Consider the following 25794-nt stretch of genomic DNA (forward strand, 5'->3'; position numbering starts at 1 on the left):
GATCGGACGACCTCATGTTTTAAAGGTTGTGGACGGTGACAACTTAGGTCGAATAAGAAATGCTTTAACGTATAATTTTATAGATTCAACCCAGAACAAAAATACGAAATACATGGAAGATTATAATTCAATGTAAACTAGTTTAGTGTTTTTGTATGTAAATCAGATTTTTATGTGTGCAGCAAGTTTACTATTTAAGTACAACAAATTGCTCCTGTTGATTGTCTATTTGTGTCAGAACAAATTAAGACACGACTTAAATCACAACAAATTATGGCCCGATAGATTTTTTTCCGTAACTTTTTTTCGCTAAAAACCTTCGTAAAAATAAACAAGGTTCTTTCTCAGATATAAAGGGAATATTTAAAAAAAAAACATAACAATGAAAAGAAAAAATATTCTACTAAATTAAAAGAAAAGAAACTTTTCACCTTTTAAAATCGTAAATGTTTTTTTTATAGTGAATGTTTTTATAATAAATGTTTACCTAAAATATCTTTGAAAATAAATATAACAAATTATTCAATTATTCCAAATGTCGGCCAGTCAGTCTGAAAAATATGTGCTTTTTTATAATAATACTTAGCAAAAAAAAAAAAAAGAAAAGAAAAAGAAAAGAAAAAGCAACACACCAGTCCGTATAAATTAAAATCAGTTGCTTCTTGTTCTTGACAAAATAATCACAGGTTGCACAAATGACTTACTTAAATATCACATCAATAGAGAATTAATAGAAGCTATTTGCCTTATTTGTCGTATATAAATAGTAAAATATTTTATGACAACTAAAAATAAAATGCGAGGAAAGCTTTGTGAACTACTTACTTGTTATTGAAAAAAAAACATTAGCGCACTCCAAAAATTACAGACGATTAATTTCAATAAAGATAAAACTAATTTAGCGATTTTAGCCTGCTCCGACGCCAAGGGGAGTATTTTAGTTATTATCTAAGACAGAAAACCTCTGATAATGGCTAAAAAATCTCAGCGGCTCGGAACTACGACTCATAGTCAGATTTCATAAATAAAAATAAAATGGAAAGATTTTATGAAATACTTATAGAAAAATATTAGTGTACACGGAAAATTAGGGAGAATTAATTTTAATAAAAATAAAAATTATTTAGAGATTTTATGCTGTTATGACGCAAAGGGAAGACAATCAGTGAGTTTTTAGCCATTAGCTAAGACTAAAACTTTTGCTAATGGCTAAAACTGGAAGTTAGTGGGACTGCGATTCAGAGTTGAACTTCATAAATAAAAAATAAAAATACTCGATCTTTCCCGTATTGTCGGTGTTGGCTAATATTAAAAAAGTAGGTCTTTTCAACCGCCATATTTCATAACGGTGTTTTCATACAAGATTTTATATTTATGTACCTTATTATATGATTCATTTCATTTCGCATTTCTAGGAACATCAAAAAAAATTCCCAATTAACCTTTTTTATATATATTTCCTTTATTCAACGGAGAATCAACATAAAATTAGTGATCAACGCTAAGTGTTCAAACTTGTTCCACGCACGTTATTATCGCTCGAATGCTTTATTGATACGACAACATCCAATAAAATCTTGCATAAAATAATTGCGAAAACGTCCTTTTTCCTCTTTACTTTTTTGTCTCTTTGTGAAGTGAGCGTTCTCTCTGTCGAGACAAAAAGGTGCGTAACATACAAGTTCATTCACGAAACAAGATCGATAATTATCAAGCATTTCCAACAGAAAATAAAAGGATAAAAATCAACGATAAAAAACAAAAATAAACAAAAAAAAACAAGTAGTTTACAAATAACTGCTACCAAACGCAAAAAATTAACTTCGACCAATCTGTCTAGCTTTTCAGTTTTGGAACTATTAAGTGTTTATGTATTCTGATTTTCTATTGCATTATGTAAGGCAACGAAAAACAACATGCGCATCACGTGTTGACCACATGAGATTGAATTGTTCGATATAGTACAGAGTATTTGGTAATAAAGCAATTTCAGAAAGTTAAAATCATGCATTTCTACATAAATATAAATATTCGACCGGCTAATTAGAGTGATTAGTCGAAATTCTGTTTATTTTTCGATTTTTATGCATCAAATCTTTCTCTAATAAATAACTCCCTGCTTGAATATCATATTTCAAAACCATATAATAGCGATAGAAAAATAAAACAGTTAACAACAATTCAAAATCTTAAACCTTACACAGATCAATAGAATATTGAATTTTCTCGTTTGGTAACAGTTGTTGACGAATTGTTTTTTTTTTCACTTCGTTTTTTTTTTGTTCGGTCGGAAATTCTTGACAACAATACATTCACCTGCAGCTATCCTCTATCTATTATGACATCTATTATCAGACCATGTAGTGCGTTCTGTTGTCATATTTCGGCTTGTGAATCTGTTTTATCTGAGGGATCTTCATAAGTTTCAGAAGTTTATATGAAATTTAATTGACCTAATTCTTTCATCTTTCCCGCGACCTTTCTCTCATAGACCCAAATTGCTAGTCTCTGTCTTTTTTTTTATAAATACTATTATGGCATGTGATTTTCAGAATTGTCTTATATATTCCCTCTTTCCCTTATTCCTACTTGTTTGACTTGTTATGCTAGTGACATCAATTACCTGTTTTGATGCCTCCAATGTAATACATCTTCCAACTCCAGTACCCCCTCTTCATTAATTTCACGCTTGTGTAACTCTCTTACTATTTCTCCCTCTTTTTTAAGATCAAAAGCAATAGGCCTCTCCTGTCTCGTGTTTACAACAAACATCTTTCTTTCCTATTAGCTACTTATAACAAGTGACTTCACGTATTCCACCACTCTTTCACCTCATTAAGTGACAGCGAATCCTATGAGGATGGTATTATGAGGAACGAACATATACTACACAGACCCTTTAAATTAGATGATTTCTGTATCACCTTAAAAAAGTGGGAAATAATTATTGGGAGAACCAACACACTTTAAAGACAATGCAATAGGTTCTGTTTTCATTCATTAAAAATAGTTGCTAAAAAATTATTTTTATCGTTCCATGACCTTTTGGCTAAGGTCAATGCATTTTATACATCGTAGCTACATTAGCTATTTCTATCAATAAATCCGGTAAAGTATACGTGTGCTCATTAACAGATAATTTAGTTAATTAATCCTTGGACCTCTGCTGTTCCTGATATTCATAAATGACCTCCCCGACAAAATTGCCTCTGAGATGGGTATATATGCTGATGACACCATACTCTATAGCAGGCACGACAGGAAAACAAATGAACATATATCTAAAGTAATGGCAGAAACACTAGAAGATGACCTCCAATCTGTAGTGGAATGGGGACAAAAATGGATGGTAACGTTCAATGCCACCAAGACAAAACTGGTTTCATTCAATAATTACAAGAAAGCTTCTCTACCACCTATAGCAATGGCCAACGACTCTTTATCTGAGAGTACGTCTCTCAAGCTCCTTGGCCTAACGTTCACAGGAAACATGAGTTGGAACAATTACATCGAGGGCATTGCCAGGGCCGCTGCAAGGAAGGTGGGCTCTCTCTACCGTGCTAGAAAACTTCTAACACCCGAAAGTATCCTGTACCTCTATAAGGCCACTATTCGCCCATGTATGGAGTATTGCTGTCATATGTGGGCCGGTGCATCGGCTACTAGTCTCTCGCTCCTTGACAGGGTTCAAAAGAGAGTCGCAAATCTGATAGGCCCTAAACTGGCATCTAAACTTCAGCCTCTGTCCCATCGTCGAAACGTTGCATCCCTCTGCCTGTTCTACAAGTATTATAATGGTGAATGCTCTGAAGAACTGCAAGCACTTGTGCCCCCACGACGTTAACACCCTCGACAGACCCGACAAGCTGCAAAATCCCACCTCCACACTGTAGAGATCCCTAGATGTAAAAGATCTTTCTACTCCAGTAGTTTCTTCCCCAGAACTGCTAGACTTTGGAATTCCATTCCAGGTCATTGCTTCCCCAACTGTACTGACATGCATAAGTTCAAGTGCAACGTGAACCAACATCTCGCTGCCCTAATCCCTACATAGTACCCCAGTAGATGTTTCCCCTGATAGTAGCCCTTTACACCAAAGTGGCAATGTGCCTTGTTTGGGGTGAAAATGTAATAACAAAAAAATAATTAAAGATTTTAAAAACATTTTAAAAAATACTAATGTGAGCCTATCTATTTACAGAGAAGGTAAATAAACATAGTAAAAAGTAAATATTGAAATGATGCGCTATCGCTTATAGAATGTTACGAAATAGGACACCATGTTTCAACTTCAATGATTGTTTGTTTAGTGTTCGTTAATCATATTCTGAATAAATTGGGATTTTAGTCAACGAAAATGATGTTAAAGAAGAAAACGTAATTTGTAGGGAGCGACTCGTATTTATTTAGTAAAAGTATAATAGATAAAAAACAAAAGCAAAATATGAAGAAATGAAATAACGATAGTAGTATTAAGAAGAGAATTATTTCCATTTAGAATCTGATAGATTGAGAATTAAAAGTTGTAAAAAAAGTAACAATTAATAATTTCATGCATTTGGGCTTTTCTCACGGGCGCGCATCTTTTATAAGTATTTACTATTAATTAAATATTTAATGGCATAATAATACTACGGCATCAATAAAATGAAACAAAAGTTTTTAAAACAAATAATTTTATTATGAAAATAATTCAATCTGTATTGCATTTGTGTTTTGATGTAGAAATGTTATTCTTTGTCAATAGCTAAAAAAGAGAAGATTGCTTCGATACCGTTTGAAGTTTAAAAGGATTTGGAAGCTTTTAAATTGTCAAGTACAAAGTCATTCCCAGCTTGAAAATAATAAGCAATTCTCATGCATTCAAGAATGGAAAATTTTAGAAGCAATTAAGAACTGATAATTTTATAAACATTAATAAAAACAATGATTACCATAAAAAATAGTAATCATATTTGATAGGTCTCGCGAAATGGATATATTCGTTTTAAGTAGCTGAGCGGGCTTTGCCAATTCGAGTAATAATCTGGTACGTCGCCTCACTGTTCGTGATCGGAGCTAGTACATCCTTAAAGTGAGGTTTCAGCGTATAAATTTATTTTAATTAATAATTCATCTCAAAATCTTCTCTTTAATTTGTCTAATATATCATAGTAAATAAATTCAACTTTATACGATTATTTTCGTGTATAATATACTCATTAATACTACATCATCTTAACGTTTAGTTTTGATAGTTTAAGTACTGTTATACCAGTATTTTTAATTACAAATTCTTCATTAAGAATAATATTTCCTAGCTCTTCGAACGCATATATTATTATTAACTCTCTTATTTGCTAAAGTGTTTTCACTTATATTTGCACATATACCTGCGCTCTAACATTTCGCTATCCACTGTATAAAGAGTAATCTCAAGTAAAAATACTTTAGTCAAATGAATGCAATTACAAAAAGCTTTAATCAAAAGGATCAACCACAAATAAAACAATTCAATTTTAAGAAGAAACTAAAAACACATCCAACAATAATTTTGAATATAAAAAAAATACAACGACGTGAGCTTAATGTAAAACTCTGGGTTGCGTGGCTGTACTAAAAACCACGGAGGCACATACAACGAGTAGATTTCGCAGAGTACCAGACGAATTGACTGTTTCATAGTTGGCTTATTTTAATACACACACAGAGAAGGAGAGAGACAGAAAAAAAAGTTTAAAAACATGATTGATTGACTGATCTTTGATCTTTTAAAAGACGGAAAAAATACGAAATGTTAACAACAAAGATAATTCTCTGTTCTTCTAGATATTTCGGTCAACGTTAATTTAAACTAGGAACCGATATAAATCTACTTTCATCTAGATATTTCAAGGAACCGTCATTTAAAATAAGAGCCAAGATAGATCTATATTCTCATTGAAATTCTGATCAACCTTAATTAGAAATAGGAATTATTTTTTTTTTTTTGGAAACTTTAGTCAACACGAAGTTTAAGTAAGAATTGAAATGAATGCATTATCTCTTAGTATTATTGATGGATACACATTTTTTTTAATTAAAATTTTTTTATTACATTTTCACCCCAAACAAGGCACATTGCCACTTTGGTGTAGGGGGCTACTATCAGGGGCAGCAACTACTGGGGCACTATGTTGGGATTGGGGCAGCAAGATGTCGGTTCACGTTGCACTTGAACTTCTGCATGTCAGTACCGTTAGGGAAGCAGGAACCTGGGATGGAATTCCAGAGTTTCGCGGTTCTGGGGAAGAAACTACTGGAGTAGAAAGATATTTTACATCTAGGGATCTCTACTGTGTGGGGGTGGGATTTAGCTGCCTGTCGGGTCTGTCGAGGGTGGCTACGTCGTGGGGGCACAAGTGTCTGCAGTTCGTCAGAGCATTCACCACTAAAATAGGCAGAGGGATGCAACGTTTCGTCGATGGGACAGACGCTGAAGCTTAGATGGCAGTTCAAGGCCTATCAGATTGGCGACTGTCTTTTGAACCTTGTCTAGGAGCGAGAGACTAGTAGCAGATGCACCAGCCCAAATGTGACAACAATACTCCATACATGGGCGAATGGTGTCCTTATAGAGGTACAGGATACTTTCAGGTGTCAGTAGTTTTCTAGCACGGTATAGAGAGCCTACCTTTTTCGCAGTGGCCCTGGCACTGTTTTCAATATAATTGTTCCAGCTCATGTTTCCTGTGAACGTTAGGCCAAGCATTTTGAAAGATGTACTCTCAGACAGGGAGTCACTGGCCATGGTGGCAGAGAAGGTTTCTTGTAATTATTGAAGGAAACCAGTTTAGTCTTGGCAGCATTGAATGTGACCATCCATTTATGTCCCCATTCCACTACAGATTGGAGGTCATCCTCTAGTGTTTTTGCCATTTCTTTAGATATGTGTTCATTTGTTTTCCTGTCATGCCTGTTATAGAGTGTAGTGTCATCAGCATATATACCCATCTCAGAGGCAGTTTTGTTGGGGAGGTCATTAATAAATATTAGGAACAATAGAGGTCCAAGGATAGACCCCTGGGGCACTCCCGCATTTATATCACACTGTTTAGATGTACGACCGTCGAGGACAACCTGGATTTTCTCTTATCTAAGAAGAATTTAATTATGTTAAGTATTCTACTAGTGATACCGTATGGTTCAATTTTCCTGAGGAGACCCTTGTGCCATACCCTGTCAAAAGCCTTAGATATATCTAGAGCTACCGCTCTGCCCTCCCCCGCTTTGTCCAGTGAATGGTATATACGTTCAGAGATTACAGTGAGGATGTCAGCTGTGAAAAGGGCTTGTCTAAATCCATATTGTTTGTCAGTCAGAAGTTTAGCATCTGTAAGGTGCCGGACTAGAGCATGGTTAATTATGGTCTCAAATATTTTGGCGAAAAGTGGGAGGAGGCTAATGGGGCGATACTTTGATGGGTCAGTTCTTTCACGTATCCCTATGTGAGTGTGTTAAAATAAGTTAACTACGAAATATTCATTTATTTATTTATTTTTTTATTACATTTTCACCCCAAACAAGGCACATTGCCACTTTGGTGTAGGGGGCTACTATCAGGGGCAGCAACTACTGGGGTACTATGTAGGGATTTGGGCAGCAAGATGTCGGTTCAACTTCTGCATGTCAGTACAGTTGGGGAAGCAGGAACCTGGAATGGAATTCCAGAGTGTAGCGGTTCTGGAGAAGAAACTACTGGAGTAGAAAGATATTTTACATCTAGGGATCTCTACTGTGTGGGGGTGGGATTTAGCTGCCTGTCGGATTTGTCGAGGGTGTCTACGTCGTGGGGGTACAAGTGTCTGCAGTTCATCAGAGCATTCACCACTAAAATATTTGTAGAACAGGCAGAGGGATGCAACGTTTCGTCGATGGGACAGAGGCTGAAGCTTAGATGGCAGTTCAGGGCCTATCAGACTGGCGACTCTCTTTTGAAACTTGTTAAGGAGCGAGAGACTAGCAGCCAATGCACCAGCCCAAATATGACAGCAATACTCCATACATGGGCGAATGGTGTCCTTATAGAGGTACAGGATACTTTCGGGTGTTAGTAGTTTATACCTGCACTATAACATTTTAGCATCAAATGCAAAAAGCTCAATTGCAAATAAAATGAAAACAATTAGAAAAGGCTTTAATCAAGAAGATCAATTCCAAAAAACAACAACAACAACAACAACAAATACCAATTCAATCTTAAGAAGAGATAAAAAAGAATTCTAAATAAAAAGCAGCTGAATTTTTTTTTATTAAACCATTGGAATTTAGATTTAAAAGGTTTCACATTAAATTAAAAGGTTGAACTTTAATTAGAAACTTAACTTCAAATGCAAAAAATTACAAGCAAATAAAAATAAAATAAAAAATCTTGAGAGTAAACAAAAGACAGCTTCGTATAAAATGAAAATAGATTGAATGTAAAATTTAAATGGTGAACTTGATTTAAAAAAAAAAACGTATATTTTTTTATTAAAAAGATTATTTTAAAATTAACAAAAGCCCGGCTTCTAAAATCCTACTGTTGGCTTCAATAAAATGATATCTTGTGATGAACTATCCTCGAAGCCCAGCGTTGCCCGGGTGTTTGGAGGTGTGTGTTGAGCAAAAAAAAAAAAAAAAGTGGTAGTAGGCATGCAGGCAGGCTCGTACCCGTCAATGTTGAGAGGGATGTTACAAAAAATGGTAGTAGGGAGGCAGACTCGAACCCGTGACGCGAAGGCGGAAAAGAAAGTGAAAGAAAATCTGACGGCTTAGCCGATGTCTCCACGACGCGACCGGAAAACGTAACCGTTGAAATTAAGTGAAGCCAATCCCAAGGTGAAGCTGGCTTACTAAAATATCGGCGAAAAAATCGACGCTTCCTTGTAAACAAGGCCGATAGCCATTAGTCGCGTGCTCCCGTGTAACGAATGAATGCGTGAATGTAGAATTGACATGGAATTATTAAAGATAAACTAAAATGACCGAAAAATGGGCTGAAATGACTTAAATAAATAAAAACTAAATGACTTAGAAAGAACGACTTTAATGAACTTAAGGATGAATTGAATGACCTTAAGAATGACTTAAATGCTTAAAAAAATAACTGGATTCCTTCAAAAACAACTTGAATGATCTGGAGAATGACTTGAATGGCTTTGAGACTGACTGGTTGTAAAATGGGTGATCATTTTACATTAAATTAATGCAGAAAAGTGTTCCCCCACTTTATATCACAATAAGTACAGCATGTAGTAAGAACAGATGTTGCACTTTGATCTACATTGACCAACGTTTTGTATGTGGAGTTGCCCCAACATATGGTCTTTGCTTGCAGTATCTGCCGGAACAGATACTACACTTTGATCTTGCAAAAAAGGTCAAGAAAAGGGTATTCATTTGTTCATACACCTAGCAAATTAGGCACAAGGCCGATTTTTAATGTGAGGAGTGAAGGGGGAAATGGGGACCAACTCCCCGGAGAGTAGGGGAGCTGGATAGTGACAATTGGTATGAAGAGTTGCCCCTACATTGACCAAGGTCTTATATGTGGAGTTGGTATTTATTTGCTCCCCTACTGAGCAAATTAGGCACAAGGCCGATTTTTAATGTAAGGAGTGAAGGGGAAATGGGGACCAACTGCCCGGGGAGTAGGGCAGCTGGATAGTGACAATTGGTATGAAGGGTTGCCCCTACATTGACCAAGGTCTTATATGTGGGATTTCCCCCACATATGGTCTTTTCTTGCAGTATCTGGCGGAACAGTTACTACACTTTGATCTTGGCCAAAAGGCCAAGAAAAGCTTAAAAGCTAAGAACAGCGTTTATCAACAACAGACCTTTGATCTTGACCAAAAAGGCCAAGCACAAAATTGTTACGGATCGACCGACCGACCGCCAACCGATATATAGTCACTTGCACGCGACTAAAAACGGCCGAGTTTAGGGTGAAGGAATTAACGTTTTTGGTTAATTTTTCGATATTTGTCGTCCTAGACGGCTTCAAAATGATACCGATCTTATCAGGATCCGTCGTCTCTGTCGAAACTTTTTGCGAGACATACATACATACATAGATACATACATACATTTAAACCGACAGGGGAGATTTATATTATAGACTAGCCTGGGTGCCCGGCGTCGTTTGGTGTTTGGAGGTGTGTGTTGAGCAAAAAAAAAGTGTTAGTAGGCAGGCAGGCAGGCTGGCTCTAACATGTATCGCGAAGGAGGAAATAAACGTGAAAAAAAAACGAGACGCTTTTGCTGTTGCGCCCATTGCCAAACCATAAGTGACATAGGTTTAAATTAAGGCTAGATAGTCGAAAAGAGGGGATGTTTTCGAAAATATCGGCGAAAAAAGCGACTCCTCCCTGTAGAAAAGTGTTCAGTTGAGGGTGAAAGAATTTTTCTATATCTGTCGTCAAAAGGGTCGAAGTTCAAAACGATACCGATCTCGTGAAAATCCGTCGCCTTTGTCGAAAGTTTTAGGCATACATACATACATACATACATACATACATACATTTAAACAGACAGGTGAGATTTATATTATAGATTTACTTAGAATCGAAACATTGATGGCTAAGCAAGTTTTTAACATAACTCTTACACTTTTGTTCTTAAACAAATTAAACTGGGATATACAATTTCAAATGGTAAATGTTTAATCCAAAGGTCCATCGATTCACATGTACTTATTAAAGATTTTAAGTGTATGTAAATGTTATAAACCTACTTATACGTGCTACACCCTCTATTAATAATAGAATTTATAAGATGCTTTAGTAAAGTATGTAAATAATGAATATTTGTTACCATAGTTACATCCTATTGCATGGACGATTTAGTCCATTATTAAATAAAAATTCTCATCCGTTTCTCTGCGTTCTAGTTTACTACAATATGGTCATCTTTAAGTCCAATGTAAAAAAGAATTCTTGATGAACCGTCCCCTTAAGTGTAATGTTATGACCCGTTTAGGCTGTGATCATAGCGTAGTATCTATGTTAACTGTTGCAAGCAGGGCCAAGGGTAAAAACATTATTATTATTATTATTATTATTAACATGCATTTCAACCCGGCGTTGCCCGGGTGTTTGGATGTGTATGTTGAGCCAAAAAAAAAAATGTGGTAGTAGGAAGGCAGGCCCGAACCCGACCGCGAAGGAGGAAAAGAACGGAAAAAAACCTGACGTCTTTGCTGTTACGTCCACCGCCTAAATCGGAAGTGACGTAGGTTTAAATTAAGGCTAGATAATCGTAAGGAGAGGATGCCTTTAAAAAATACCGGCGAAAAAAGCGACCCCCTGCAGAAAAGTGTCAAGTTGAAGGTGAAGATATTAATGTTTTTAGCTAATTTTTCGGTCGCCTGTGTCGAAAGTTTTAGGCAGACATCCAAACATCCAAACATCCATCCATCCATACATACATACATGCATACATACATATATTGTTAACTAAAAATTTTCGACCCTAAAAGATTAAAAAGCTTTCCCTGTCTCTGAATACCCTTTTATGTAAAATTTCAAATGTTTAGACCAGAAATTGCCTAAGTAATTTGGTAGAAACCACAGAGACATATTTTTTTAACTTTGATCCCTATTATGACACCTCAACATTTATTGTTATGGGCTCAAACTAAGTTATTAAGTTCGATACATGTCCAAGGAACCTATGACTAAAATTCCAATTGCTTATACCCAAAATTGGTGGAGGAGTTTGGTAGAGTTCTCAAATGTCAAATCGTTGAATTTTGACCCCTTAACAGACAAATTTCTGGCCGAAAACGGATTATAAAAATTTTCCCAAATCTCAGTACCCTGTATATCAAATTTTGAGTCTGTAAACCTAAAATTGACAGAGTTATTGTGTAGAGAATGTAATGCCTACTAGACACTGTCCTCGGGTGTCTAAGGTCTCTCTGTACAGGGGTTTGTCAGAACAACCTGGCATGAGGATACTTTTTCCATAGAAGTAAACCCTGACCAAATATTCAAAATCACATATTATTCGCTGCCCAAATAAGATCTCATCACTATGGCTAACCCACATTAGCTTTTACGAGGAATGGTGCACCTTCTCCAAGTGATGTTACCTCAAGTAATAGCACGAAGCTGGATACTCCACCAGACTAGATAAATTCTTGTCCTGGAATCCAGTAAGACCAAAAGACAAAAATAAAATATATACTACAACGTATGAAAATGGTTAATTGGGGATAGGAAAATTGTTCTCAATTTCTTTACTAACTCAGTGTTTGAGAAATAAAGAACTTAAATGGAACATTCGAATATCTATGTATCTCATATAGATTTCAAGTGTCAGCCCCGGGTTGTGGGCCCCTTGGTTTCTGAGAACTTCGACTGACGAAAAATAAAACAAAAACAGACACGTTCACTTTTATAGATATATAGATTAATTTGAGCGACGGATAGTCACTGGATCAGTTATTATGATTAGAAGAATAAAAAATTAAATTGGGGAAGAGATGATTGATGTGTGAATCGCAAAAGGAATGTGAAAATAGAAAATAGATGTAAATATTATTTTAGGGTTTGGATAAACAAATAACTAGATGGGGACATTAGGTTGGTCTGAGACACGTAATGAGGTGACGTAAAGGAACACGTGACGTAGTAAGTTTTGGAGAGATTCAGAGAGTTGAAGAGCGGAGAGGCGATCAAGTCACAAGGAGCGGGCTGTAAGAATAGAAAATGTAGATGGACTGCAGATCTATGAAAACCATTTGAGACAACTGTAATAAATTTGTATTTAAAAATATAAAGTGTTGTTCTGTGGTTTCACAAGTAAGAACAGATGTCTGAATTGGATGCTGCTAGTCGTTTTATGGTTCGTCACGCAGCAGCAAGAAGATAGAAGAACTCTTCAAGAAAAAAGGTGTGAAGCATATATTCTTCTTCTTATATATGAACTGTAAAATATTCATGTGTGATAAGTCGGAGACAACATGACTCAGTTTACACGTCAATATCATATCCTCCTGGCTAAACTCCAATTTTCCAAATTTCCACTACTAACGATTACTACGATATTTCTCATTGACTACTGTACACTAATTAACCAATATTTTCGAGTGACCTCCGCGCCTAGATAAGTGATGAGTCCTTCGTAAAATAATATCTCGGGGTGATCGACAAACAGAATATAAAGTAAGAATTATAATACCGAGGATGATGAGGTGAAGGTCAGCACTTAAATGCGACTGTTATTGTTTTGATAATTTAAAGTTGGGACGAAAAAAAATAAAAACATTTTATTGTTTTTTTATTTAAGATATGTAAATTGAGGAATATGTAAGAAAAAACAATTTTCAAACTTACGTCAAGAACCTTGATTAAATAACAGAGCGTAACATGAAATCGACTTGAGTGGACATTCTGTCTTTGCCCAAAAGAATTGCCTGTACACGGAAAGGTTGCTGTACAAAGAAGATATGAGTATTCCATCGCGTTAAATGGTGAGTTTGACGATTTAAACAGTTTCTTTTAACATAACATGGCACCCTTTCTTTTCCTCCTTTGTTCATTAGTTTTTTTACATAGGCGTCACCACTTATCAAGGCCAAGATGCCACTCGAGGACAAGGGTTAAAGAGTGTACAGTAGAAATTGGACAGTATAGTAATCGTTAGTAATGGAGATCCGGTAAATTTGTTAACTTATATTGAGCGGCTCATCAAAAACTTGTTTACGTTAGACTTGAAGACAACCATATTGTAGTCAGCTGGAAAGCAGAAAAACGGAAGACAATTCCATAGGCAAGCAGTTCTAAGAAAGAAGCTTTGCTCATGGAATCTACGCTTAGGTTTAGGCACAGATAAAGAGTGGAGGAAACTAGTGATAATGTTTTCTTCTAGACGGGTGTTTCTTGTGAAAGTTTGTCGAAGGGGGACCTTGAATGGAGCTCAGCCGAGCACCTGCCATGAAAATAACGATAAAGCAGAGACAAACTCGCAACATCTCTTCTGTGAGAAAGAGGTTGCAGGGAAGATAAAAGGACATCCCCCACAAGGTTATGAAGTCTATTTTGAACTATATCAAGGCAGGATAAGTCCTTTCTAGCAACTCCTTCCCAGATGTGACAACAGTACTCCATCCTTGGACGTACCTGGCTCTTATATAGATAGAAAATTGCATCAGCAGTGAGATATCTACTGGATCAATAGAAGGATCCCACTATTTTTCCAGCGGCCTTGGAAACGGATTTAATGTATGTGTTTCATTTAAGATCAGGAGTAAAGGTCAAGCCCAGAAGCTTGTCAAAACATGAGGCCTCCCCAAGACGAGAGCCATTCATTTCAATTGATGCCAGTTGGGGATCAGAGCGTTGATGATGTAAAGATAAAAGCTTGGTTTTAGATGCATTAAAAGTAACAAGCCACCTCTTTCCCCATTGTACCACTTGCTCAAGATCATAGGAGAGAGAATCAGAGAGAACATTGTCGTTTACGGTCTTAGATGTGCTACCATAGATAGTAGTGTCATCAGCATAGATGTTTACGAATGATGTAAGGATGTGATTTGGAAGAGAGTTGGACCCAGGATGGACCCCTGAGGGACTCCAGCATTAATACTAAGAGCTTCTGATTTCTGCCCATTTACCACTACTCTTATGAGCCTATCAGAGAAAAATGATTTGATAATTGAGAAGACATTTCCAGCTATACCATAGCTGGAAATCTTGTGAAGTAAACCTTTATGCCATACTCTATCAAAGGCCCTTGATATGTTAAGAGCAATTGCCCTAGAAAGGTAGCCTCCGTCGAGAGATTTGCTAATTCTATGAGATATAACTGTAAGCACATCTGCTGTAGATCTTGCAGAACGGAAACCATATTGCATATCACTAAGAAGGTTATATTTGCTAAAATTGTTGATTACTTCTGTATTTAACACAGATTCCAGCAACTTACTCATGACGCACAGGAGACTTATTGGCCTGTACTGTGAGGGGGATGACCGATCACCTGAATTCTTAAATACGGGGCATACTGATGAGATTTTCCAGGGTGACGGAAACCAATTCTCCTTAAGACAACGTTTAAACAGTTTTGTAAGGATGGGCGCAAGTTCTGGTTTAAATATTTTGAGTACTATAATTACTATACTAATAATATAATTGAGCACTATAAATATCATTAGGTTCATAGCTAAAATGATTTTCCCTGCTATATCCAGATCTAGCCAATACTTCGTTATAATATATTTTCTTATCATTAAATATTTAGAGATGCTAGAGATAATAGCTTTGTTCACTAAGATTGAGTAATTAGATGTGTAGTCAATATAATGTAAGAAGGTAGAACAAGGATACAATCCAATGTTATATCATCTAATATATGAAAGGCAAAAATGGGCGTGAGCGTTTGTGTAAGTCCACAAAAGGCTTTTTGCATCGGGATTCTCACGTCGGTTAAATTCCACGAGAAATTTTCGCATACTTCCCAAATCGTAGTATCCCGCATTTGCAAACAGACATTATCTCTATCCTTTTTTTTTTGAACGAGTTAAACACAATTCCCACCGTGCCGTCATCTTAAGTGTTTTTGTCTTTTTCGTATAAAGTGAAACTTATTTGAAGGCAACCGCCTCACCTTCGGCCGGGTAGTATCCGTTCTGTAATTGGTCCGTGACAATATTTACTATAATGTTGTAAAACAGGTTGTAAAATGTAAAAGATCAATTTTGAGACCTTGTGTCGCGATGACCCTACCATGGAGAGAATGGGCTTAATGAGATATCCGCTTTATGGGTTTTAGGGAGACCATATAACCTTGGGCGGATAGATCCAGAGGGTCTTATCTCACTAGCTACGTTCGTCAGAAGTACACCGTTTTTGACTCACTGGATCAGTTTCTTTTGAAATTTGGTTTTCAAGGAGGCGGTTGAATCATGAGTTGCGACAGTGCCCAATTTTTCAAATTTGTCTTTGTCATCTAGTATTACTGACATCTTATCAACGTACTCATGATGATTTAGTATAACCACCCCTGACCCTTTATCTGGTCTTGTAATGAATAATGATGGGTCTTATCGTAGGGTTTTGATAACTGCAAAATGCTCTTTGTGCCATTTAAACTCAGAATGCGACACTGGTGTACTGGCGTAACTGTGAGCAAGGTCATTCAATTTTGCCTTGAGATCCCAAGTTTTGGTTTCAGAGACTGGTGCAGTCTCTCCGCTTGGGCATTGAGAATTTCAAATTCCGAAAATACTTATTCTCGTTTAACACCGGGTAAAGGAGTACAAAAATCTAACCCATGATCAAGTACCATTAATTCTGAAGGTGACAAGTCATGGGAAGATAAATTAAGAACATTACTTCAAATATTTATGTTGGTACTACACCCAAACTTTTTATATATTAAGTGTTGCAATTTGTTATTTTATTTAAGAACTAATTTTTTTAATACCTCGTTCTTGTAAAATTGCAACATAGCGTGCAAAGCGAACTTTATCAAAGCACGAAAGAATGCTCATTACTTCCCTCCATAATTGAACATTTTCACTCTATATTTCTCTAAATTCAATGCTAGTTTATCCAAAAAATTATGGATAAACGCATTCTCGATTTTGTTTCCAGGTTGCAAATTCGCTTTTTTTATTTTAAATAAAATAAACGAAGGACACACATTATTATTGACACAAGAATGTAAAAATGTTATATTATCTTGCGTCGATCTAATTTTACTTTTAATTTTTAGAATAGATTTTAATTTCTAAATTAAACTCGAATGGCACCTCGTCTTCAAATATTTCATAATGTTTTTATGGATACAAAATTTAAATATTGCAATTAGGAAGGGAAGACTTTTATGATTAATGATTAAAAGTAAATTTGTATATATATATAAATATATATATATAGTCCTTTAATCTTCTCTCCAAAAAGGGGGAAAAAGGAGAACAGGAGAGGAAAGAAAGAGAAATGGGGAGCCAGCTTACCGGTTTCGACCCTCGCTTCTCAAAGTTGTATCGAGGGAATTTTTAAAACAAAGAATGAAAAAACGATTAAAATTGCGTTTTATTCAAATTTACGGGGAGAAAAAAAGTGGGAAAACGATTAAAAACAGCGTTATGGTCGAATACCCTAGAGATTAATCGCGTTTAAACCCAGGAGGCATTCCCTTTGCTTGCAAAGGGAAGGTTTTCTAAGCCGAACGTTAATAGTCGTCAAGATCTAAAGGTGATATAGTGAATGAGCACGACTAAGAATAGAAAAAGAGTCCGTGCTAAAGTTCGCTGCACAAGACGGGGTTTTAAGTAAATGATCAGTAATTGAGGACCCGTATGTTTTAGTAACAGCGTCCGTTGCCCGGTGGGTTCCATTCCTAATTTTACTGGGTACATGTTGTTGGATTCTTCCATCTAATCTTAATGTTGTTCGACCCAAGTAGTTGGCACCGTAGCTAGTGAGATAAGACCCTCTGGATCTATCCGCCCAAGGTTATATGGTCTCCCTAAAACCCATAAAGCGGATATCCCATTAAGGCCCCTTCTCTCCATAGTAAGGTCATCGCAACACAAGGTCTCAAAATTGATCTTTGACATTTTACAACCTGTTTTACAACATTATCGTAAATATTGTCTTAAAGATTCATTTTATTTTGCTGATTTTATTAAAAAGTCTAAGATTGTTAATAGATTTATGTGCTTTTATGACATTAGCAATCTTTTTACTTGTGTCTCTGTTTTGGAAACTATAGATATCTGTGCAGATTTTTTTATATCGGGGTCGGATATCACCTCCTCCTATTTCTGAAAACATCATTATTGAACTTATGAAATTTGCCACGACATTTGTTGAATTTAGTTTCAATAATATTATGTATCGGCAAAAAAGATGGCGTGGCCATTGGGTCAGTACTTGGACCGACCATGGCGAATATTTTTGTGGGGTTCTATGAAGAGCGCTTACTATCTGGACTGATAAAACAATTAGTGTACTTCCGATATGTTGATGACACATTCTGTTTATTTAATAACCAAACGGAAGCGAACACCTTTTTCTCCTCACTCAATGGTCTGCACCCCACATTAAAGTACATCTACGAGGGAGAGTGCAATTCATCCATAGCTTTCCTTGATGTAACGCCATCTAGTTACCATACATCTATATACCGCAAACCAACATTTACAGGTTTGTACACTCGTTGGGATTCATTTTGCCCTTAAAAACGTAAGATAAAGCAGATTTGGACCCTAACACATCGTACCCTTATGATTTATTCCAAGTTAAAATTAGATGAGGAATTGAAAACAATTACGGATACTTTATCCAAAAATGTGTACCCACTAGATGTGATTAGGTCAGTTATTCAAAAGAAATTGGGTGAATTCTCTTAAATTAAAGAGAATATAGTAGCCAAATGCCCAATTTATCTTCGTTTGCCTTGGTTGGGTACAGTAAGTCAGAAATTTGCCAAACAAATAAGTTCAGCAGTTCATGGATGTTATTTTGCTGCCAATGTGCGTGTTGTGTTCTCTACGAGAACTTTATTACCATCTTCTCGAAAAGACGTTCTACCCCCCCCCCACCATATTAGTAACGTCATTTACAATTTTGAATGTGGTTGCGGTGCCAACTACTTGGGTCGAACAACATTAAGATTAGATGGAAGAATCCAACAACATGTACCCAGTAAAATTAGGAATGAAACCTACCGGGCAACGAATGTTGTTACTAACACACACACACGGGTCCTCAATTACTGATCAATTACATAAAACCCCGTCTTGTGCAGCGAACTTTAGCACGGACTCTTTTTCGTCGTGCTCATTCACTATATCACCTTTAGATCTTGGAGACTATTCACGTTCGACTTAGAAAACCATCCCTTTGCAAGCAAAGGGAATGCCTCCTGGGTTTAAAGGTGATTAATCTCTAGGGTATTCGACCATAACGCTGTTTAATTTTAATCATTTTCCCACTTTTTCTTCTCCCCGTAAATTGAATAAACCGCAATTTTAATCGCTTTTTCATTCTTTGTTTTAAAAATTCCCTCGATGCAACTTTAAGAAGCGAGGGCCGAAACTGGTAAGCTGGCTCCCCATTTCTCTTTCTTTCCTCTCCTGTTCCCCCTTTTCCCCATTTTTAGAGAGAAGATTAAAGGAATATATATATATATATATTTATATATATATACAAATTTACTTTTAATCATTAATCATAAAAGTCTTCCCTTCCTAATTGCAATATTTAAATTTTGTATCCCTAAAAACATTATGATATATATATATATATATATATATATATATATATATATATATATATATATATATATATATATATATATATTGTTTTAACAAAACAAGACATCAAAGAATAGATTGATATCAACAAACAGCATATTTCATCGTTCGTTACAATTGTTTAAAAAAACCGCGGAAGGAAGAGATGTAGATAAAATATTTTCTCATAGTTTTCTTTAAAAGGGAAATAGATTTCACATTGTTCTATTGTAAAACTTTTTTTTTTTCAAAACATCTGAGGCTTTTCTTATGAAAATTTTCGAACGATATAGGGGTTGAATTTGTCCGAATGGTCTTGAAACAATTGTAACGATGAATGAAATACACTATTTGTTGCTATCAATCCATTCTTTGATGTCTCGATTTTGTTAAAACAATATATGAAAGCCCAATTACGAAATATGGTAATTTTGAAGCTTACAATTTAAGTCAACTCATTCTGACTTAAATTTTATTGGAATATGAACGGTTACCGAATTATCAGTTATATAAACCCAATAAATTCGGAATACTATAAATAAGACACATACGCAAACACACACACACATACATATTTAGTTTATTATCTAAGAAAATAAATATAAACTATTTACAAATAATAAATTCATAAAGTATTATATGAAGGGTGAGTCACGGGAAAACGGATGTTTTTACAACTCTTCTTGCTCTCCTTAAATAAGGGATAGATATTAAGGAAGGTAGCCTTAAATCTGCTTAACCTGTCGTTTCGTTTGTTTTTATGTTTTGTTTTCCTTAAACACAGCCGTTTCCCGTGACTTACCATGTATAATATTTTTTATGTTTATTATGACAATATAACCGCACTATATTAATACGTTGGTGATTCCACATTAAAATTCAAAGACGCTGTACATAAAAAAAAGAGAATTGCAATTGCTCTTCCGCTTTTTCGGATTTTATAATCATATCCATATTCTTTTTATTGTCTTTTAAGGTTGATGAGTTCTTATTTTTTCTGAGAAGTAAGGGAAAGAATAAATTCAAAAACTGACATAATAATTACATGAATAACTCTGCGCTACACTACAGGTTCTGTGAAAGATTGAACATTTAAAAACGCCGAAAGAAATAAACGATAAGATAGACATCTTAACATTTGGAATATAGACGTTTTGTCATTTATTTGTATATGTTTTGTGGTTACACTGAGCTTTATAGATTAAAGGATTGGTATGGATTAAAGGTGAAATATAATTGAATAAGCCTACATATGTGTGTGTGTGTGTGTGCGTGTACTAAACTGAGAGTAGGAAGAAAAAGAAAGAGACTGAGAGAAGAATGGAGTAAATTGTGAAAAACGATGGGAAACTAAAAAAAATCAAGGGATGAGACATATAAAAGAGGGAAAAAGGAAATGAAGAATTAGTAGGCATGAAAAGAAAGAAAAAAAGCAGTAAAAGATTGAGAATTAATGAGATAGAATGGTAAATAAAATATTATAGGGAGAAAGAAAACGTAAGAAAAAGAAAGAACGAGAGTGAGAAAGAGATGTATAAAAAGGGCGACAGAGAAGGATATATATATGATGATTGTAACGTCTTGTCAGACGAGTGCCACTCCCTCAGGCACTTAGTCCATGAGCCCCAAAATGACTCCCATCGCCACAGGACCATTTTAATAGACAAATGCCCGAGGGAGTATCTATACAGAGATGATGTTACAGAGTCTTAGCTGTGTAGGACAGCTAAGTCTCTCTCTCGGTTCAAAATGTTGCGATCCAGCAACAAGCAAGAGCTAGATAGCCAGCAACAGGTTAAACTGCAGACCAGCTTAATGCGGGTACTGGTCTCTCGCTTTATGCTTTTTTAAATCAGAGATTTGCTTCTCCTAGAAAGGTTGCCTTCATCACGGCTTATGGGAGCCCTCTCCACCCCAACACACACACACACACACACACACACACACACACACACACACACACACACACACACACATACACACACACACATGCGCGCGTGTGTAATTAATTTCCACAGACAACGTCGCAGCCTACAAACTTAATTATATAATTTCTCACATTTTGAAAAAAAAAATTATATATATATGTATGTATGTATGTATATATATATATATATAAAAGTAAATATGAAAAAGTATATATATATATATATATATATATATATATTATATATACTAGTTAACCGTTGATCCAGAAAAAGGGTTCATTCGCCCTTTGGAAGGTCTTGTTTTTAATCCTTCAGGGAGACTAGCCATCCTCCTTACCAAACAAGTCTGGTGGGGGAACCAGTTTAGTCGCCGGTGATCCGACCATGAGGCAAGTAGTACTGGGTTTCATATATAACATGACCTGACTATAATATATATATACACACACACACACACACACACACACACACATATATATATATATATATATATATATATATATATATATAAGTTAATTTAGTATCCAACTAAATGGCTACATATAGGCATACATGTTTCGGCGAAAACCCGGCAAGGGAATCGCTTCGTCAGGCCAAAGACATCTCTTGCTGTTTCAACTCAAAAATTTCCAATTCATAACTAGTACTACATCGTATTTACATGTAAAGGGGGAGACAGGATCTAAAAAGAAAGTATATACATTAAAATGTGATCGTCCATTATGTAAATTTTAATTTATTAATTATTTTATTTTATTTTATTTTATTTATAGTGCGTAATGAGTTTCAAGTAGAGTTCCAATGTTATTAGTAAATTCCTAGTTAGTAGGTAAGTTGTGTAGAATAGGAACCCTAGATTAAAAAAAAAATTACGTATAAAATAAATGGTTAACGTGTAAATAAATTAGTATCCGTATAATATTACTTTTGTAAATTCTAACGTTACAAAGATTACGTGTAAAATAGGCGATTAAAATATAAAAATAAAATAAAATAAATTAAATAAATTAGGCTCGATGAGGTGACCATTAAAACCTACGTTAAACGATTATGAAAAGTATACTAATGGTAAGATAACTACATTACAATTAAAGATAAATAAAAAATAAGAAATAAATATCTTTAGTTAAAAATTTAACCTATGTGGTATAGGGTATGGTTATTTGATGGTAAAATACAAATATTTAAAATAATTAACGTTTAGAATATATATATATATATATATATATATATATATATATATATATATATATATATATATATATATATATATATACGTATGCATGTATAATAATAATATAATCTAAATAATTATGAAAGTCAAATCGTAATGCTTGTTTTCTTGCTTTGGTGTTTATATCGTTCTTCCAGTTCCGGTTTAAGAATGCGGTTTAGGATCTCCGGTTTCGTGCAAACACTTGATAAATACAGACGATATACACGATATTTATTAATCAACAACAAATAACGATAACACAATTGTTTTAAAAAAATAAAATTAAAAAAACTGATCAACTTACGTGATTTTTTAAAATATTTTCTGTACTCAGTATATATTTGCAGACGATATAGGTAAGATTTACTAATCAACAAATAACGATAAGACAAAAAAAAGATACTTTTGCATTTGATAATCTTCAGTGAAATAATAACTTTATTATTTAAAAACCTATTATTTAACATGGGTAGGGTAGAATGTTTCGTAACTATTCTTTACTTTCACCTAAGAATTTACAAAAAAGATATCGTAAAACTTGAATTTAATTTGAAAATTCTATTTAAAAAAAGCGGGTCGTTAAATACAAAAATAACTTTAAAAAAACGTAAATACATAGATAAAAAAATAATGGCCGGGGAGGCAGATCGAACTTTTCTCAAACTGAAAAGTCGCAAAAAAAAAAAAAAAACCGTAAATTTTTTAAGTTTGGTGGTGGGTGTGTGGGCAGAAAGAGGAAATTATTTTAAAAATACATAGAAACACTTCAACTTTTATTTTTTTATTTTCTTTTAAAGATTTGCTTTGAAAATGTGTCACCGTTAAATATTACTTAATTAGTTTATTATTATTTCCTGATATTGTAAAGGTGTTAACACACACACACACACACACACACAAACACACACACACACACACAAACACACACACACACACACAAACACAGACACAACTATACGATCCACACTCTCTCCTTGTATGTTTTTTTCTTTTCGTCTTAAAAACAATTTTTTTAACAGATCACACTTCTCTTATATAACGGATTTTTCAGTTAATACAAAGGCAATTTATTATCCAATGCATTCCGTATTGTTTTCACTGTTTGTCTTTGCACGCACGTACATTCAACTTTTGCGCGTTTATACATTAATTCTGTATACTCACTATTCCATAGCTAGCTATAACATATACTGACCCAACGGGTCACGGGTAGTCTAATAGATGTATAGATGTAGGCATCGAAATAGATAGCTAAGATAAGGCAAAAACAAAAAAGAGACACACAAAGAGCAATAAAAAGAGGGGCAAAGAAAGCTAGGGATGAATATAATCGGGGGAAAAATAAAGAGAAATAAAGAAAGAAAAAACAGTGTGAAAGAAAGCGATAAAAGATTCATAAAAATACTTAAACATAATTGAAGAAAATTTAGAATAGCAACGTAACGGAATAACAAAGAAATAAAGTAACAAAAGGAAAATTAAACAAAATAGCAACGAATGAAAAAGATGGATGGAAGTAAAGAACGGAAGTTATTGCACTTCATGAGAAACTTTATACTATCTGTCATTTTATTTAATTCTTAATTTTTTTTTCACACAAGTAATTGGAAGTAAGTGGCGCGATGGCAGCTGTACTCGAGTGTCTCAGCCCTCAATCTCGGCAGACACTATGGCAACTGTAAAGCTACAGCCCACTTGATCGATGCATGGGTAGCAGTGTCAGAAATTTCGTGAAAATAGTGAATAATTCCACCCCATCTTTCCAAGCTTATAACTCCTCGAAAAATGTAATTCAAGCCCTAATTTTTTTTTCAATTAAAGGAGTAAGGACCAAGGTTTTATTTAAAAAAAAAACAAAACAAAACAATGTGTTTTTTTTTTTAAAAAGGTTTTAAACTTCGGACTTTACAGGTAAATTTCTAAAAAAACTGATTTTTTTTTTTGTTTTAAATTTGAATATATTATTTATTGACCTTTTCTCTTCAATTTGTGATATATAAACCTATTAAACATAAATTAATTATTTACTTTTTAATAGACATTTCAAAATGAGAGGCGTAAATTATTCGACCCCCTATCTTTCTAAGCTTATAACTCCTCGAAAAATGTAATTCAAGCCCTAATTTTTTTTTCAATTAAAGGAGCAAGGACCAAGGTTTCATTAAAAAAAAAAAAAAAAGACAAAAAGAAAAAATGTGTTCTTATAAAATAAGGTTTTAAACTTCGGACTTTACAGGTAAATTTCTAAAAAACTGATTTTTTTTTGTTTTAAATTTGAATATATTATTTATTGACCTTTTCTCTTCAATTTGTGATATATAAACCTATTAAACATAAATTAATTATTTACTTTTTAATAGACATTTCAAAATGGGGGGGCGTGAAAATGGGGGGGCGTGAAAATGGGGGGGCGTGAATTTAAAAAAAACGTTTGTCTAAAATATTATATTCGGTTTATTGGAAAGAACATAAAATTTCACATTGACCCTGAAAATATCGTAAAAATAGAATCAATAGAAAAATTTTGATAGATTTTTAAAATTTAAAAATTTAAAAATATTGAGTTTAAAAATTGAAAAATATTGAGTTCGGAAAATTCATTACTGTTTTAAAAAAAAAATAAAAATATTTTTATTACTTTTAAAACAACTGTAATAGTTTATTTTGGAAGTATAATCCATAAAGAAAATAAATAACCCACTTTTAACAGAGAAATTACGAGATTTTTATATTGTATTCGCAGTTTCGTGTTAGGGGTGTCAAAAATTCCTACAAAAATTCTGATACTGCTAATGCATGGGTCAACAATATAAAAATATAAACCGTATGTTACAGTTGTGGAAATAAACCAATTAATATATATATATATATATATATATATATATATATATATATATATATATATATATATGTATATGTATATATATACAGTGATGATCATATTTATTGGCACGGTAAAATAAAAGTTAAATTTTGTCTAATAAATTCTAAAAAAGGGATTAAATTAAAGAAAATAACAAAGTATATTATGTATTTTTAACTGGCCTTTCCGATGCAGCAATCGGATTTTAGAAAAAATAAAAAACAAAGGAACAACAAACATAATTGCAAAAAACCCTTGTTCAAAATTATTGGCACGATTTATTTAATAATCAATTGTATAGCCTTTGGCCTTGATTACCTTCCTCAGTCGCTTTTCATAGTTTACAACCAAGTTGTTGCACTCTTCAGTAGTAATTTTAGCCCACTCTTCCTGACAATAATCCTCCAATTGAATAAGATTCTTAGGCTTCCTTTGCATTACCCTCAATTTTAATGTTCTCCATAAATTTTCAATTGGATTAAGGTCTGGGCTTTGTGATGGCCACTCCAAAACATTAATATGATTGTCCTCAAGCCAT

The 25794-nt window shown here is 34.3% G+C and overlaps 1 protein-coding gene across 8 annotated transcripts in view; it reads right to left on the reverse strand.

The window, feature by feature from the left end:
• The window catches only part of LOC145295929 (sex peptide receptor-like), a 701703-nt gene that overhangs the window by 469630 nt on the left and 206279 nt on the right, over positions 1-25794 (reverse strand). The window lies entirely within an intron of this gene.

Source organism: Euprymna scolopes, chromosome 16 (genome assembly GCF_053919585.1).
Source record: "Euprymna scolopes isolate OS-2025 chromosome 16, ASM5391958v1, whole genome shotgun sequence".
NCBI classification, from domain to species: Eukaryota; Metazoa; Mollusca; class Cephalopoda; order Sepiida; family Sepiolidae; genus Euprymna; species Euprymna scolopes.